Below are 15,755 nucleotides of genomic sequence, written 5' to 3'. Positions count from 1 at the left end.
ATAACATGGCTATTTTTGCAATACTTGGAAAGCTCTCCACCACATCCACGAAGCCACAATTTTTCAACTTGAAGGAGTGCAAAATTTGGAGATCAAACCACCATCATTAAAGGTAGAGGATGCCCCAAAGGTAGATCTTAAACCTCTTCCTTCCAACCTCAGGTATGCTTTTCTTGGACCCAATGAAACATATCCTGTTATAATTAATGCATGTTTGACTAATATTGAGAATGACAAATTGTTGAGAGTATTGAGAGAATATAGAAGAGTTTTGGGTTATGCAATTGATGATATAAAAGGAATTAGTCCAACAGTTTGTATGCATAGGATTTTCCTTGAGCCAAATAGTAAACCTTCCATTGAACATCAAAGAAGATTGAATCCTACAATGAAGGATGTTGTGAAAAAGGAAATCCTAAAATTACTAGTCTTTGGAATTATTTACCCTATTTACGACGGTGAGTGGGTTAGTCTGTGCATGTTGTACCAAAGAAAGGTGGGGTGACAGTTGTTAAAAATGAAAATAATGAATTGATACCCACTAGAACTGTTACAGGTTGGAGAATGTGCATAGACTATAGGAAGTTGAACAATGCCACAAGAAAAGACCATTTTCCTCTTCCTTTTATGGATCAAATGTTAGAGAGATTAGCCAAGCATTCATTCTTTTGTTACTTAGATGGATATTCTGGTTTCTTTCAAATTCCAATACATCCACGATGACCAAGAAAAACTACCTTTACATGTCCCTATGGCACCTTTGCATATCGAAGGATGCCATTCGGATTGTGTAATGCGCTGGCACATTTCAAAGGTGCATGATGGCTATTTTTCTGATTTTATTGAAGAAATTATGGAGGTCTTCATGGATGACTTTTCAGAGATATGGAACTAATTTTGATTCATGCTTGACTAATTTGTCTAAAATCTTGCAGAGATGTCTTGATAATGATTTGGTGTTGAATTGGGAGAAATGCCACTTTATGGTCCAAGAGGGAATCGTTTTAGGGCATTTAATCTCAAAAGGGAATTGAAGTGGATAGAGCCAAAATAGAAATTATTGAAAAATGCCCCTCCAACCATGTCAAAGGAGTGCGGAGTTTCCTTGGACATCTTTGGGTTTCTGGCGATTTATTCAGATTTTTCTAAACTTGCTAAACCCTTAACAAATCTTTTGAATCATGACGTTAAATTTGATTTTAATCAAGATTGTATGGTTGCTTTTGCGAGGTTAAAGACGGCATTAACAACGGCTCCTATCATGCAACCCCAGTTGGACTTTGCCATTCGAAATTATGTGTGATGCAAGTGAGTTTCTTTGTTGGAGTCCTTGGCGTGAAAAGATAGAAAACCTTATGCCATTTACTATGCAAGCCGAACCCTTGATGAAGCTCAAGTCAATTCGCCACAAGCGAAAAGGAGTTCCTTGCGGTAGTATTTGCACTCAATAAATTTCGTTCTTATTTGGTCAACTCAAAGGTAATTGTTTTCACCGATCATGCGGCAATAAAGTACTTAATGAGCAAGAAAGAAGCTAAATCTAGGTTGATTAGATGGATTTTATTACTTCAAGAATTTGATTTGGAAATAAGAGATAAAAGGGTGTTGAGAATGTGGTGGTGATCACCTTTCTAGGATAAAAGCGAAAATAAAGATGATGAAATTGTGCCAATTGATGAATTTTTCATGAATGAGCGATTGTATGTGTTGAATTCTGCACTTCCATGGTTTGCGATATTGTGAATTTCTTGTCTTGTGGTGTCTTGCCACTGATTTATCTTAGCAGCAAAAGAAAAGATTCTTGCATGATGTTAAATTTTATTCTTGGGAAGAACCGCTTTTGTTTAGGAGATGCAATGATGGAATAATTAGAAGATGTATACGGAGGAAGAAATGCATGATGTTATTTACCATTATCATTCCTCTAAATATGGTGGTCATTTTAGTGTCTCAAAAGCGTTGAAAAGTCTTGACATCAGGTTTCTATTGGCCTAAAATGTTTAAACATGTGAGAGATTTTATAAGCTAGTGTGATAGGTGCGAAAGGGTTGGCAACATTTCCAAGAGAGATGAGATGCCCCACCAGTCCATATTAGAAGTTGAATTATTTGATGTGTGGGAAATTGATTTCATGGGGCCATGTCCATCTTCATATGGGAATAAATATATCTTGGTAGGGGTGGACTATGTATCTAAATGGGTAGAAGCTATAGCTACACCTACCAATGATGCAAAAGTTGTGGTAAAATTTACGAAAAATTTGTTTTGACTGTGTTTGGTGCCCCACGTGCCATAATCGGTGATGGTGGTAGCCATTTTTGCAACCACCAATTTGAAAAGTTGATGAGAAAATATGGGGTAAAGCATAGGATTGCCACACCATATCACCCTCAAACAAATGGCCAAGTAGAAATCACAAATAGAGAAATCAAGCAAATCTTGGAGAAAGCATCAATAAGTCCAAAAGATTGGTCCCTTAAATTAGATGACACTCTTTGGGCATATAGAACAGCATTTAAAACCCCCATAGGAACTACACCTTATAGGTTAGTTTTGGGAAATCATGCCATTTGCCGTAGAATTAGAACACAAAGCTTATTGGTCCATTAGAGCAATCAATTTTGATTTGCAAGTCTTTGGACATAAAAGACTTTTGCAACTTGATGAATTAGAAGAATTGAGACTTGATGCTTATGAAAATGCTAGGATCTATAAAGAAAGAACTAAAAATGGCATGATAAGCATATCAAGAAAAAGGACTTAAAGAAGGAGATTTGGTTCTCTTATTCAATTCAAGGTTAAAATTTTTCCAGAAAATTAAAATCAAGGTGGTCAGGTCCATTCAAAATTGTGAAAGTTTTACCTCATGGTGCTGTGGAAATTTTTGGTGAAAAATCTGGTAATTTCAAGGTAAATGGACAAAGGTTGAGGCATTATTTAGCTGGTGAGCCAATTGAGAAAATAGCAACTTGCTATCTTTCTCATTCTCCATGAAATTTTGAGTAAGTATGGTCAAGCTAAAGACCTAAACTTAGCATTTTTGTGCATAACTCCCAATTTTTCTTTCATTTGTTTTAAGTTTTTTTTATATACTCCTGATTAAGAGTTTAACATTGTTCTAAATTACTTGTTCATATTGGATACAATGCATTGAAAGAAAATAAGAATAAAAAAAAAAAAACAAAAAAAACATTTCATGTCTTTAATTTCATTGCTTAATTACTTCATATTTTGAACTTATTTTGCTTGTGTTGTTTTTATTTTACTTGAACCATTTACTTATTCAGTTTTTTTTTAGTTCCTCATAAAATACATTTTTCTTTTATAATTTTTAGTACATTGCTCACTTGCTTTTATGTGCTACTTCGGATTTACACTTGATGGCTATATTTTTGAGCTTAACTTCCCTATTCCAAAATTTTGAGATTAATCGATTTAATTAATGGATTCCATTGCACTGTTTCTTTTGCAATGAGTGCAAAGAATTGTCCAAATTTTATCTAATTAAATTGGCTGCACTTCAATGAGGTAACAATTCTCATCTCGACAGTGTCACTGTCAACACAAGTTGTGCTATCGCTTATGCAACAGGGTAATAATTCTTTATGCACATATGATCTACCCATTTTCTGCACATTATCCCATTCCATGCACTCTTCTAACATTGAGGACAATGTTCATTCTGAGTATGGGGGAGAGGGTAAATTTTTTGCAAAAATTATTTTTCCTTTTTCATTTGCATATAGTGACACATTCATTACTACGTATATACACTTGCATATAGCCTCATATACTTAGTTACGCATACTTAGTTGCAATTAGGTTGACTATACATTTACACTCATGCATATCATTCACTCATTTAAAATTTTTGAATTTTTAAACCAGTCTTTGAATTCCATAAGCCACTTATTCAAGCAATCCAGCTTGCCTTTAGATGGTTAGTGGAATGAAAGTTCCAGCTGGGTACAAAGTCTTAAGCATTATTCTTTCTCTTACTTAATAGCTGAAAATTAATATATCAATTTAGGTATGCAGTGCTAGTTAGTTATTTTGAGTTTTGAGTGTCTGGATAAGCCTTTAAGGAAGAAAATGGTCATTGTCGTCTCACCATTCCTAGAACAAGCATCTTAGATCTTTCAAAGCGAAATTTTTAACTTGCATTTGATAAGAATATGATTTAGGCATTCCTTCATATTTTAAACCTCACATTTAGCCTTAACCTACCTCAATTTCATTTTAACCCTTGCAAACCCCCTTGAACCTTAATCTCCTAATTTCTTTGGAACCCAAGTCATTTACCTAGCCATTAAACCTAAACACTACCACCTATCTATGAGAATAGTATTTTAGCAATTAAGTGCATAAAAAAAATGATAATGATATAAAAAAAAAAAATAAAATAAATAATAATAATAATAATAAAATAAAATAAATAAAAAAAAAATCTCGGAGGATTGAAACATCTTGAAAAGTGCTAGAGTAATTGTCAAAAGTTGAAAAGGTCACCAAAATATCCCAAAGGTAATTTTGGGTGTGACATGAAATAGGGACACATACAAAATCAAAATAAAATAAAATAAAATAAGCATAAAAAAATAGTCCCTTTGTATAATCATTGTGATAGCACTTGAGATTCATTGTGAATTTCTTTCCTCTTGATATAAAAAAAAAAAAAAAAAAATATTGGATGCACTTTGAGTTTCATGATTAATATTATTCTCATATTTTGTTTACCTTATTCCCTTTCTTTGTTAACCACAATTTTACCCTATTAGACCCCATTACAACCCTTAAAAAGACCTAATGATTCTTTGAAAAATGCTTGTTACATTAGTAGAGTTAGATCTTTTATGCTTGCATATGGGTTTGGCAATATAATCTTCCATACATTACTCACCATCTATTTGAGACACATTGGCTATCTATTTCATTTAGGTTTGTTTTGGCACAATTGACTCTTGTAGTTGGTTGGTATTTGTTGCTTGGGTTGATTGGTTAATTCTTAGCTATTCTGTAATAGTTGAGAGTGCTTGCTTCATTCTTTGTGCTTTTCTTTGGTTGGAATTTGGAATGTTGGTGGCTAGAGGTAAGTTGGTGGTTTGGATTAGTGAATTTTGTGTTTTCAAAGACTGATTCTATTCCCTTCCAAATGAGTTTTAATGAAATTTTGCTTGAGGACAAGCAAGAGTTTGAGTATGGGGGAATTTGATGCATGCATTTTATATCATCATTTAGGAGTAATTTTTGCACATAATTTACCCTTATTCATAGCTATTATTTTAGATATTAGTATATATTTAGTCAATTTTACAATTTTCACATTTCTTAGTTTAATTTTTGGAATTTATTTGTTTTGTAGGTTAAATCTGGAGAAATTTGATGTATTTTGATCGAGTAGCCATTTGGAGGAGATTAAAATCGAATTGCAAAAAAATTTTGAAGTTGAGAAAAAAAATGGTAGAGGCGTCACAACCATGACACAACCGACTCGGCTTATGTCGTTTTCTTTGGAAAATTTTTGACGTGGCATTTCGTTACTCGACCTTTTTACCTCACTTTTTCTAGATCCTTCCCTTTTACCCATTCTAGAACAATCCCTTAGCCTATATAAAGACCCAATTTATCACTTTCTACAGAGCATAGAGAGCATAGAGAGCAAGGGCGGCAATTTTAGAAAGATAGAAAGAGAGCAAGGTAGGCATTTTTAGAAAGAAAGATAGAGGGAAATGGAGGAGAATCTTCTTCATCTTCTTCCAGCGACAAGGATCAAGTTTACGCACTTTTCTGCAGAGATCCTGCTGCAAATTTCTTGAGTTTTTCTACCCTTTTAGCTTACATTTCCATTATTTCTTCATTTCTTCATTTGGGTTTGTCTTTAAACAATGATTTGTGAGTAGTTGATTGAGATTCTAGAGATGGGTTTGTAAATATTGATTTGTTTTGTGGTTTTGAAGATTTAGCCATTTAATTGATGATTGTTATATTTTGATTTATTGCTTGTTTGATTATTTCCTTGATTGATGAATGGGCCCTCATTAAGTTAAGTTTTAATCCTTAATAGATGGTGAAAAGTGAATATTGGGGATGGATAATCTTGCAATAAACTTTATTTTCTTGGTGTTAGAAATAAGCTAAGAAGATTAAGGGAACTTTCCAAAAATCAATTAGAGCATTAATTGGGTTTTGTTAGATGTGAAATACCGTGAAAACAGGTTATGAATTAATGAAAACCAATTTTGAGATGCTTGAAAAAGGTTTCAAAAATTTAAGAATTGATTTCCCTCAAAATTGCAATTCTCATGTGTTTGGCTAAATTAGGGAAAAACCACATGCAAACAATATTGAAAATCCAATCTCTAGAATCAATTTATTTTTCATTGAAATTGGATATAAATCCTCCAAACCTCATAAATAGCAATTTAAATTTAAATCCAATTTAAATCCAATTTCTATAATCACTTTATTTTTATTTTTATTGAATTTAGATTTAATTTCTCTCAATTTCATAAATAGATATTTCAAATTAATTTTTTGGGTAATCTAGTTTAATTAATTTTAGTTAATTGATTGATCTAGTTTTAATTCCTCAAATACCAATTTTAATTCCAAATTTCATTTTACATCTTTAATTTTTGTCTTAATTTTAATTTTTAGATTTTATTTTTAATATCTTTTAATTTTTGTCATTCTAATTTGCTTATACTTTTATTTCCAATTTAAGCACAATTCCCTGTGGGATCGATATCAATTTTTAAAACTATACTACTGTGACCCGTGCACTTGCGGACACCGTATCAATTGTTAAACTTATAGTTTATGTGCATTTTTTCTAATGTTGATTTATTTTTCTAAAAAACAAGTATATAATTGTTATTTGTTGCTTCTTGAAACATTTTTAGAATTAATTTTATTAAAATAATTATTAATTACAAGATAACATCAAATACAATTTTAATTAATTTTTTAGATATTTCCTATTCGCTAAAACTAAGTATAAGTGTAAATGTTGAAAAAGTCAAGACTATCAAGAACCTCATAAACATCCATTTTGGTGGTAAGAAGGTTAGTTATTTACAATTTATATAATTATTTTAGGTCTAAATTAGTTAATGTTAATGATGTCCAAATATGATAGATGATAACGTCTTTATTTGATATATAAATACTTAGTGTATAGCTGTATATCTTAATTTTATTTATTTATACTAATATTTACTCATTTTATGAATTTTACAAATTTTTTAAAAAAATTTGTGTAGCGCCAGGCTGTTACCGTTATGGTACGACCCTCATAGGTCACAGGTCCATTTCCACAATTGCGACCATGACCGTAATTTAAAAGCATGCCCCACACAAGGAGAGAAAGGATCGAGTTGAAGCAAACGACTTCCCCGTTGCCAGTGAGTCCAAAGAGTAGTACTACAATTGACAGAGGCTGCGCGAACGCAGGCCCCCACTGCCACAAATTATGACGTAGACTCTCCCACTTGAGGAGACCTTAGGCAGATGCACTCCCTAAAGTGCAATAGAAGCCAACTACCTAGGCCATGGACCTTCTTGATCACACATTGACCCCGTCCAGGTAAGTATGTTGTCAGTTAGCCATTATTTCCTATTTATATGTTCTGTTCAGTCCTCAACTTTTCATCTATTCGATGTGGGATTAATGCCATGTGTGAAAAAGGCAGGAGGAGAGAGTTTGCGCTGCTTTAAGTATCTTGTGAGGACGTCCAGTGCTCATCCTTGGCGTTGTGAATTGTTGTAATGGAAAAACAACTATCGTGGATTGTTCATGCTAAATATGTCATTGCTCCCTCAAGCTGTGACATATAGGAACAAGAGAGCCTTTTATTTTGGTAATGAGGGATGGTGTTAAATTCATATATTAAAGTATTTCAATTACTTTTTTGAAAATGTATAAATATTTTCTGGTTTAATGTGTATTATTCGGTTATAATTGAATCAAATTGATAAAATTTGATTATTTTAATTCAATTTAGTTTTATTTTTTATTAATAATAAATCATATTTGTTGATTTTTTATAAATAAAAAAGATTATAAATATTTTTATTAATATTTAATTAATTAATAATATATATATAATAACTTTTTTTAGTAATTAAATTAATTATAATCAATAATCGATCAAACATTTTTTTTTATTTCGTTTAGTAAATATTTTTAAAATCAATTAAAATTTTGATTAGTTATTGAATGCTAACAATATAAATTATGATAATCTTCACGTGGAACATTGTTCCATACTAATATATGAAATTGACAGCTATGTAATTCTGTATATTTGGTGGAAAAAAAACCTGTTACTGATGTAAAATGAAATAAAATTAAACTAGCATTGATTTTGGGCTGTGCTCTAATGAGATCAGCCCTCCAAAAAAGGCGAAAGAATAGTTCGCTTTGTGCTTACTTCGTGGCTTCATAAAATGCTATTTCGATAGCTACTAGCTATATAGGAAGTTTAGTGTTATGTGAATTAGTTGTCAATGGATGTGGGATTGCATCATCATTCTATATATATTTAGCAAGCAACATGCAGCAATCAGTGACGTGTAGTTACGTGGTACTCAAACAATGGCATTCAACATCTTCATACATGTCCATATATATTTCTATTCATATTATTCTGGACCCCTTGTATTTAGTTTTGCCGAGTAGTCTTCCTTCTGAAACGAACTGACTATTTTTCAGGAACATAAATGGTTTGCTGAATAGTATCTTTTGCCAATGTTTAACAGCTTAACGTTCCGAAAAAAATAAAAAAATTAAATAAAAAAATTAAGCAGCAGTTTCATGCAATATCCCCAGAATCATTTTCAGTGTTTTAAATTTAGTGCTAGTAGAGCATCCAAATGGCGAAAAACCACGAGATGGGAATAATAAAAGAGTGAACTTAGTATGAGGTGAGGTTAAGCTCCGTCATAAGAGCAGCCCAACCAAAAATTTTTCGTATGCCACTATAAGCCACCGCAAGCACACTCTGTGTGTGTGTATATATATATATATATTGCTGGTAAGCTTAAAATAGCAAAACCTTGAATTGAAGGATTAGTTTTTAAGGAGAGCCCATTGAATTTACCTTAAAAATACTTGAAATTTCACTGAAAAATATAAAATATTTGGTTGGCAAAAGCGCTTATGAGAATGGCTTAACAATATATATATAACAATATCGTTTGCTTGCTAAAATTTCAGATTTTTCCTATTGATATTGTTTTTCTTTTTGGGGTAAGTACAGAATTATACTGATACTATATATTATCGCTGACAAAAATCATAACAAAAGCAAATTCCTCCATTTATTAATATTATTTACGGAGCAAGAATACAGATATAAAAAAAAAATTAGTTATTCAAACTAATAAATAATAACACAAGGATTTGTAGCATTCAATTTAATGCTTCAATTTTAACTTAAAAACCTTTTCACCACCACGAAAAGACAAAAAGATCAGCAACTCCATGAAGAACCAATTGGCATTTAACAATGACATACAAGAACAAATATAAATAAAGGCTTTAAAAGAAGAATGAACTTATTTTGTTAAGGGAAAACTCTAATTCCAAAAATAGGCAAATGCCAATTTTTTTTTTTAGTAAAAAGAGATTGAATGGTATGGGGTACTGATTTCAAGCGATATAGAATTGCAGCTATATAGAAATATGCTTTGTTTGGCCCATATTATATATATATAATAATGGAATGAAGTTGCGAAACAAGAATTGATGGGATGCGCCAGGCCCTCCAAAAGGCCGAGAAAGGTAAGCTTATGCCAATCTGTAACAATAAACAGAGGAAGAAAAAAATATATGGAGTAGAATCTAAAACTGCTTTTATTAATCTGCTACATTTTGTATATATACATGATGGGCACACGTAAATGCCAGATTGTTCTCTCTAACAAACTTGTAACCATCCCTTTACAGCTCAGCAAAACCGTTTTACTTATTTAATAATCTTCCCGCCAACATAACTTATCTAATCTCTACAGCCCCCCTCAAGATGGAGATAGGGAAACCAATCCCATCTTGGACAGGAACTGATGGAAAAGAGATGAATTGAGGGGTTTGGTGAATAAATCTGCTAGTTGGGTTTTTCGCACCAATATGTGAAGTGGAAATAAACTTGTTGATGACCTGTTGTCGAACAATGTGGCAATCGATATCGATGTGCTTGGTACGTTCGTGAAATACTGGATTTTCAGAAATGTGAACTGCTGTTTTCTTGTCACACATGAGAGGAATTGGTAAATGAAGGGAAATTTGTAAATCTCTTAATAAGTAGGAAAGCCATTGCAATTCACAAACTGTAGTTGCCATGCTGCGATTTTCATAGAACAGGTAGCCCAGTCAGCATCACAATAAGCATGTAATTGAAGCTCTGTTTTAGAAGGGAAGAACAACCCCTTGGCAGGAGTACCTTTCAAATATCGAAGCAAGGCCATGAGAGCATCCCAGTGTTGTTGACGAGGTTGTTGCAATAATTGACTCAAATGTTGCACACTAAAAGAAATATCAGGACGTGTTAAATGGAGATACAATAAACGTCCCACAATACGTCTATACTTTTCTGGATCACAATTAATGGTCCAGTGTCATCTAGCTTAAGAGACTTGGACATGGCAAATTCTTTAATCTTGGCATTAGCATTCCAGCATCATGGAGAATGTCCAAGATGTATTTGCGCTGAGAAAGAAATAACCCATCACTAGAACAAGCAATTTTAACCCCAAGAAAATAACGAGCATGTCCCATGTCTTTGATAGTAAATGATGTGTGCAAATAGCGTTTGACATCAATAATATTGTTCTCATCTACTCCAGTAACTAATACATCATCTACGTAAACCAAGAGTGCAAGAAACTGATTACTAGAACCTTTAGTAAATAGGCAACTATCATGTGATGATTGAACAAAACCATAAGCTTGTAGTTTTGAAGTCAGCTCCTTGTTCCATTGTCAGCCTGCTTGCTTAAGGCTATAGAGCGATTTTATCAATTGGTATACTTGTCTAGGTTGTGCCTTATCATACCCCTCAGGGGGTTTCATATACAACTCTTCATTGATGAAACCATGGAGATAGGCATTGTTTATGTCAAGTTGGTGAATAGCCCATTCTTTAGCAGATGCAAGAGCAAGAAGAAGTAGAACGGTAACAGTTTGGCTACTGGAGAAAAATTGGCAGTATAATCCAACCTCGGCAATTGGTTATATCCTTTAGCTACTAAGCGAGCTTTGTACCGCTCAGCTGTACCATCAGAATTGTATTTAACCTTGTAAATCCATATGGATTCAATGGCTTTTTTATGAGGTGGTAAGGACGTAAGCTCCCAAGTCCCATTATGTTCCAAGGCAGTAAGCTCTTTATTCATTGCCTCAACCCAATAAGGGTCATTCTTTGCCTGTTTATAATTGGTGGGTTCGGGAATCATAGAAACATTTGCAAGGAAATTCATATAAAAGGGAAAAAAAACAACAGAATTTATGAAAGGTGATATTGAAGATAGGGAAATATTACCTAGTAGAGGAAATGGTACTGATGAACCAGTAGCAGTTGATGAGCTGGAATCATGACATGAGGTATTGGGTTGGACGTGTGCCATAAAATCTTGAAGCCAGGATGGTTTTATGATAGGTCTACTACTGTAATGAACAGGTGGTAGGGAAGGTAGCTGATTAACAGAATCAGGTTGTGGGATATGACACAGACTAGGAATTGAATGTGGGGATTTTGGAATGTTGGAAATGGAGTCTTGAGCAATATGTGGTGAGGACAATGTAGTTTGTTCATATGAAGACAATGTGTCAGGTTGTGGTAAAGGTATAAGGGGCTATACATGATCACTGGGCGGAAGACTGAGCGTGTGAGGTTGAGAGAAAGGAAAAATATTCTCTTTAAATGTAACGTCTCTGGTGGTGAAAATGGACTTGGTATGAAGATTATATAGCTTATAGCCTTTTTGACCTGGGGAGTAACCAAGGAAAAGACAAGGATATGCTCTTGGGTCAAACTTTCTTTTATGAGGTAAAGTGTTGGTGGCAAAACACAAGCAACCGAAGGTTCTCATGAGTGAATAATCTGGATTCTTGTGATACAATAGCTCATAAGGAGATCGCTATCCTAAAATTTTCATGGGGAGCCTGTTAATAATGTAAGTTGCTGTGAGCAAAGACTCTCCCCAGAATTTAGATGGTATAGAAGACTGGAACATCAACGAACTAGCAACTTGTAGCAGGTGACGATGCTTTCTTTTAACGATGCCATTCTGTTGTGGCGTATATGCACATGAGCATTGGTGCATTATACCTCTGTTTTGGAATAATTGAGTGCATTCCTTATTGAGAAATTCATTGCCATTATCACTTCGTATAACCTTTATGGAAGTATCAAACTTATTAGCTATCATATTGAAGAAGACTTTGAGAGTAAAAGACACTTGGGTCTTATATTGTAAAAGAAACGTCCATGTAGCTCGGCTATAATCATCTACGATTGTTAGCACAAAAGTGCTCTATATATTGAAGGTGTTCCATACGGTCCCCATAGATCAGTATGTATAAGTTGGAAAGGTTTATCAGCATGTGATGAACTTGTAGGAAAAGGAAGACGCTGTTGCTTGGACATTTGACAAATGGCACAATCTGTGACTTGTGTTGCATGTGAAAGTTGGGAAATGTGAGAGATTGTAACACGTGAGGCATGACCCAATCTGTTATGCCATAATTGGCCATGAACAGAAGAGACTTTATTTATATCAACACAAAATGTGTTTGTTTTATTGCAACTTTGCTCAGTACAGGTAGTAGGTATAGAAAAGTTTGAATCAGTATGATTGTTTGGTAGTTGAAAAGAAAACTTGTCCAACCTATATAACCCTCCTATCAATCTCCCAACAGCTCCAACTTTCTTAGTCCATCAGTCCTGCAATAAACAGTAGGTAGGAAAAAAAATTACAACTATGTTAGATGAAGCTGTGAGTTTACCTACAGATAAAAGACTATTAAAAATTGAGAATACAAAACACATCTGTCAAGGAACGGGTAGGGTGTAGAGCAATAGTACCTATTTGGCTGACACTTTGTTTTATGCCATCGGGTAAAGACACATAGGTTTCTTTATTTACTGGTTGTGAGGATGTAAAACGTGTGTGATCATGGGTCATATGTGTGGAAGCTCCTGTATCTATGATCCAAGAACCATCCCAATTATATTAAGTACTAAGGAGGGAATGATTGAGAGCCATACTTGCATATCTAGAACAATTCTGGGTAACATCTTCAACATTCATCTTGCATTTCATATACTTTGCGACTTCATTATGCATAGCGGTAGAAAACTCCTTTCCCCACTCTATTGTTGGCACATCTAATGGTGTTTCTTGAAGAGTCATATGAGCTTGCCCTTTTCCAAATTTTTTTTGTTTGAAATCATGAAACCAATCTAGATATCCATTAAATTTGAAGGAAGTTTCCCTTACATGTCCACTTTTATTGGAATAGTTACAGAATCTATCATCCTTCTTATCTCCTTTACGAGTCTTACTACTTCCAGCATCCTTCTTCCCAAAATTACTTTTAGCCACCCTAGCAACATTCTCATTCACCTGTGTCATGGAACCATGAACTTCTCGTTGTGTTTCAACACTCAAAGACATGGAATAGGCTTTGTTAACATTCGGTAATGGATCTTGAATAAGAATCTGATTACGAACATAATCGTAATTCTCTCCTAATCCCATCAAAAATTGTACAAGCTTATCACCTTCGTCCATATCAGCAATTGCCTTTACATCTCCACATTTACATCCATTACAGGTACGTACAGGTGTAGGCCTTAAACAACTCAACTCATCCCATAGCCTCTTCAATTTTGTAAAATACACCATTAGTGACATACTCCCTTGAGTAAATGAAGCAATTTCACACTTGATATTGTATAAGAGAGGTCCATTATTAACACAAAATCTTTGTTCTAACTCATTCCAAAGATCCTTAGCAGATGGTGTATATATGAAAGATTCAACTAATTCCTTTGAAATAGATTTTAAGATCCAAGATATCACCATGTAATCTACACGCCTCCATTTCTCAAACAGATTGGAATTATCTGGTGGTTTTTCAACTTTCCAGTTATAAATCCAAATTTATCTTTGGCACATAACGCAATCACCATAGAACGACTCCAGGTTAAGTAGTTCATGCCGTTTAAAGGAACACTTACCAATGATAGACCTGGATTATCAGAATTCTGCAACTTCAATGCTTCATTGATGTACCAACATGTTTTGTGATGACCAGCTGCAAACGCCATAAATGAATAAACCAACATGTTTTGTGATGACCATCAAATAGGATTAATTCTAAATCTAACAAATAATTGATGAATAGAAAAATAAAAGGTTTGAGGGCTCCTTTCAATTTTAAACAAGATCAAGAAAATTTCCCATTGATTTCATTTTTTGTTTCTCCAATGGAAAAATTATAAAATAATCAACATTTTCCATTAACGATATCTCAATAATGCAAATATAATTTATTCATAAAAAGAAATAATGCAAATATAAATTATCTTTAGCCCAACCTGTATCAATAACAGTCAATCAATCGGGGAAATAATTGTATTATACTAATAAACAGATTTGAGAAAATGGGTACCATTGATTTGAGCATTATCATTAGGAGAGAACACAAGTGATGGAGAAGATTCTGTGTGCGCATGTCGACGTTGACGTTGATTTGATGGTGATGCTAGCGACGGCGATGGACTGAGAGTACGGACTTGGCCGGTGATGAGAGCCAAGCGATCACTCCCTCTCTCCATAATTCTTCTTCTTCGTTCTTGTCTGACATTGCTATCCATTTCTCTCTCTCTCTCTCTCTCTCGCCAAGCTCCCTCCGAATTCTGCCTCTCAAAAACGCCTATTTAGTTAGTTATTTCCGTTATATCAGAAACGGTGCCGTAATGGAAATTGCATTTTCAACATATATTCTTGCTCCTCTATTCTCTCATCTTTATACCTTCTCAATATTTAAGACTAAAATAGAATAAATAAAAAGCTCTATTACAGCGTGAATTTCCATGACAATTTTGGGTGCAATGTTGGAAGAATCCTAACAAGGGAGCAATGTTTGAAACGTTATGCGAGCAAAGCTTTCATCCTCCAAGCTGAAGATGCCACTATCACCAGGCCCAAAAGGAAAATAAGGTTCGTTCTCAATGTAATCGAACTTTATATATATGGGGATGGAAGAATCTAATAACTGGATATATTCTCAATCATTTGACTAAGCTAGACTAAACAATTTTGTACAGAAAATTTATATCCTTTTGTAAATAAAATTCGTAAGTGATGTGTCCCAACCGCAAGTGCACGGGTCGTTCAAGTAGTATAAAAAAAGATATCGTTCCCACGAAGAGTTGTGTTAATGATTGAATTTTTGACATAAAATAAAATATGTTAAAATTGTATTTTAATCTAATTAATAAAAGAAACTTAGGAATTTGAAGCATAAGGTATGAAAATGCAAAACTAAGTTCAAACAATGACAAATTTAATAATTCGCAAAATAAAGAAATTGATAATAATGAAAATTAATAAAATGAGATTAAACTAAACACTCAAAAGTAAAATTCCAAGCAATAATTGATGAAAGACGATTCTGGAGTTAAGGGTTCATATTTAAGTCATTTTGGGATTTTTCCTAGCTAGCCCAATCCATGAAATTTATGGGT

The 15,755-nt window shown here is 33.6% G+C and overlaps 1 non-coding gene across 1 annotated transcript; it reads right to left on the bottom strand.

The window, feature by feature from the left end:
• Nucleotides 1-7,431: 7,431 nt before the first annotated feature.
• On the bottom strand, nucleotides 7,432-7,593 carry LOC131181056 (U1 spliceosomal RNA). Its single transcript, XR_009149683.1, has one exon. It is a non-coding gene; the product is annotated as a U1 spliceosomal RNA (small nuclear RNA).
• Nucleotides 7,594-15,755: the final 8,162 nt, after the last annotated feature.

This window comes from Hevea brasiliensis, chromosome 6, assembly GCF_030052815.1.
Source record: "Hevea brasiliensis isolate MT/VB/25A 57/8 chromosome 6, ASM3005281v1, whole genome shotgun sequence".
NCBI lineage: Eukaryota > Viridiplantae > Streptophyta > Magnoliopsida > Malpighiales > Euphorbiaceae > Hevea > Hevea brasiliensis.
This window is presented reverse-complemented; position numbering and strand designations above follow the sequence as displayed.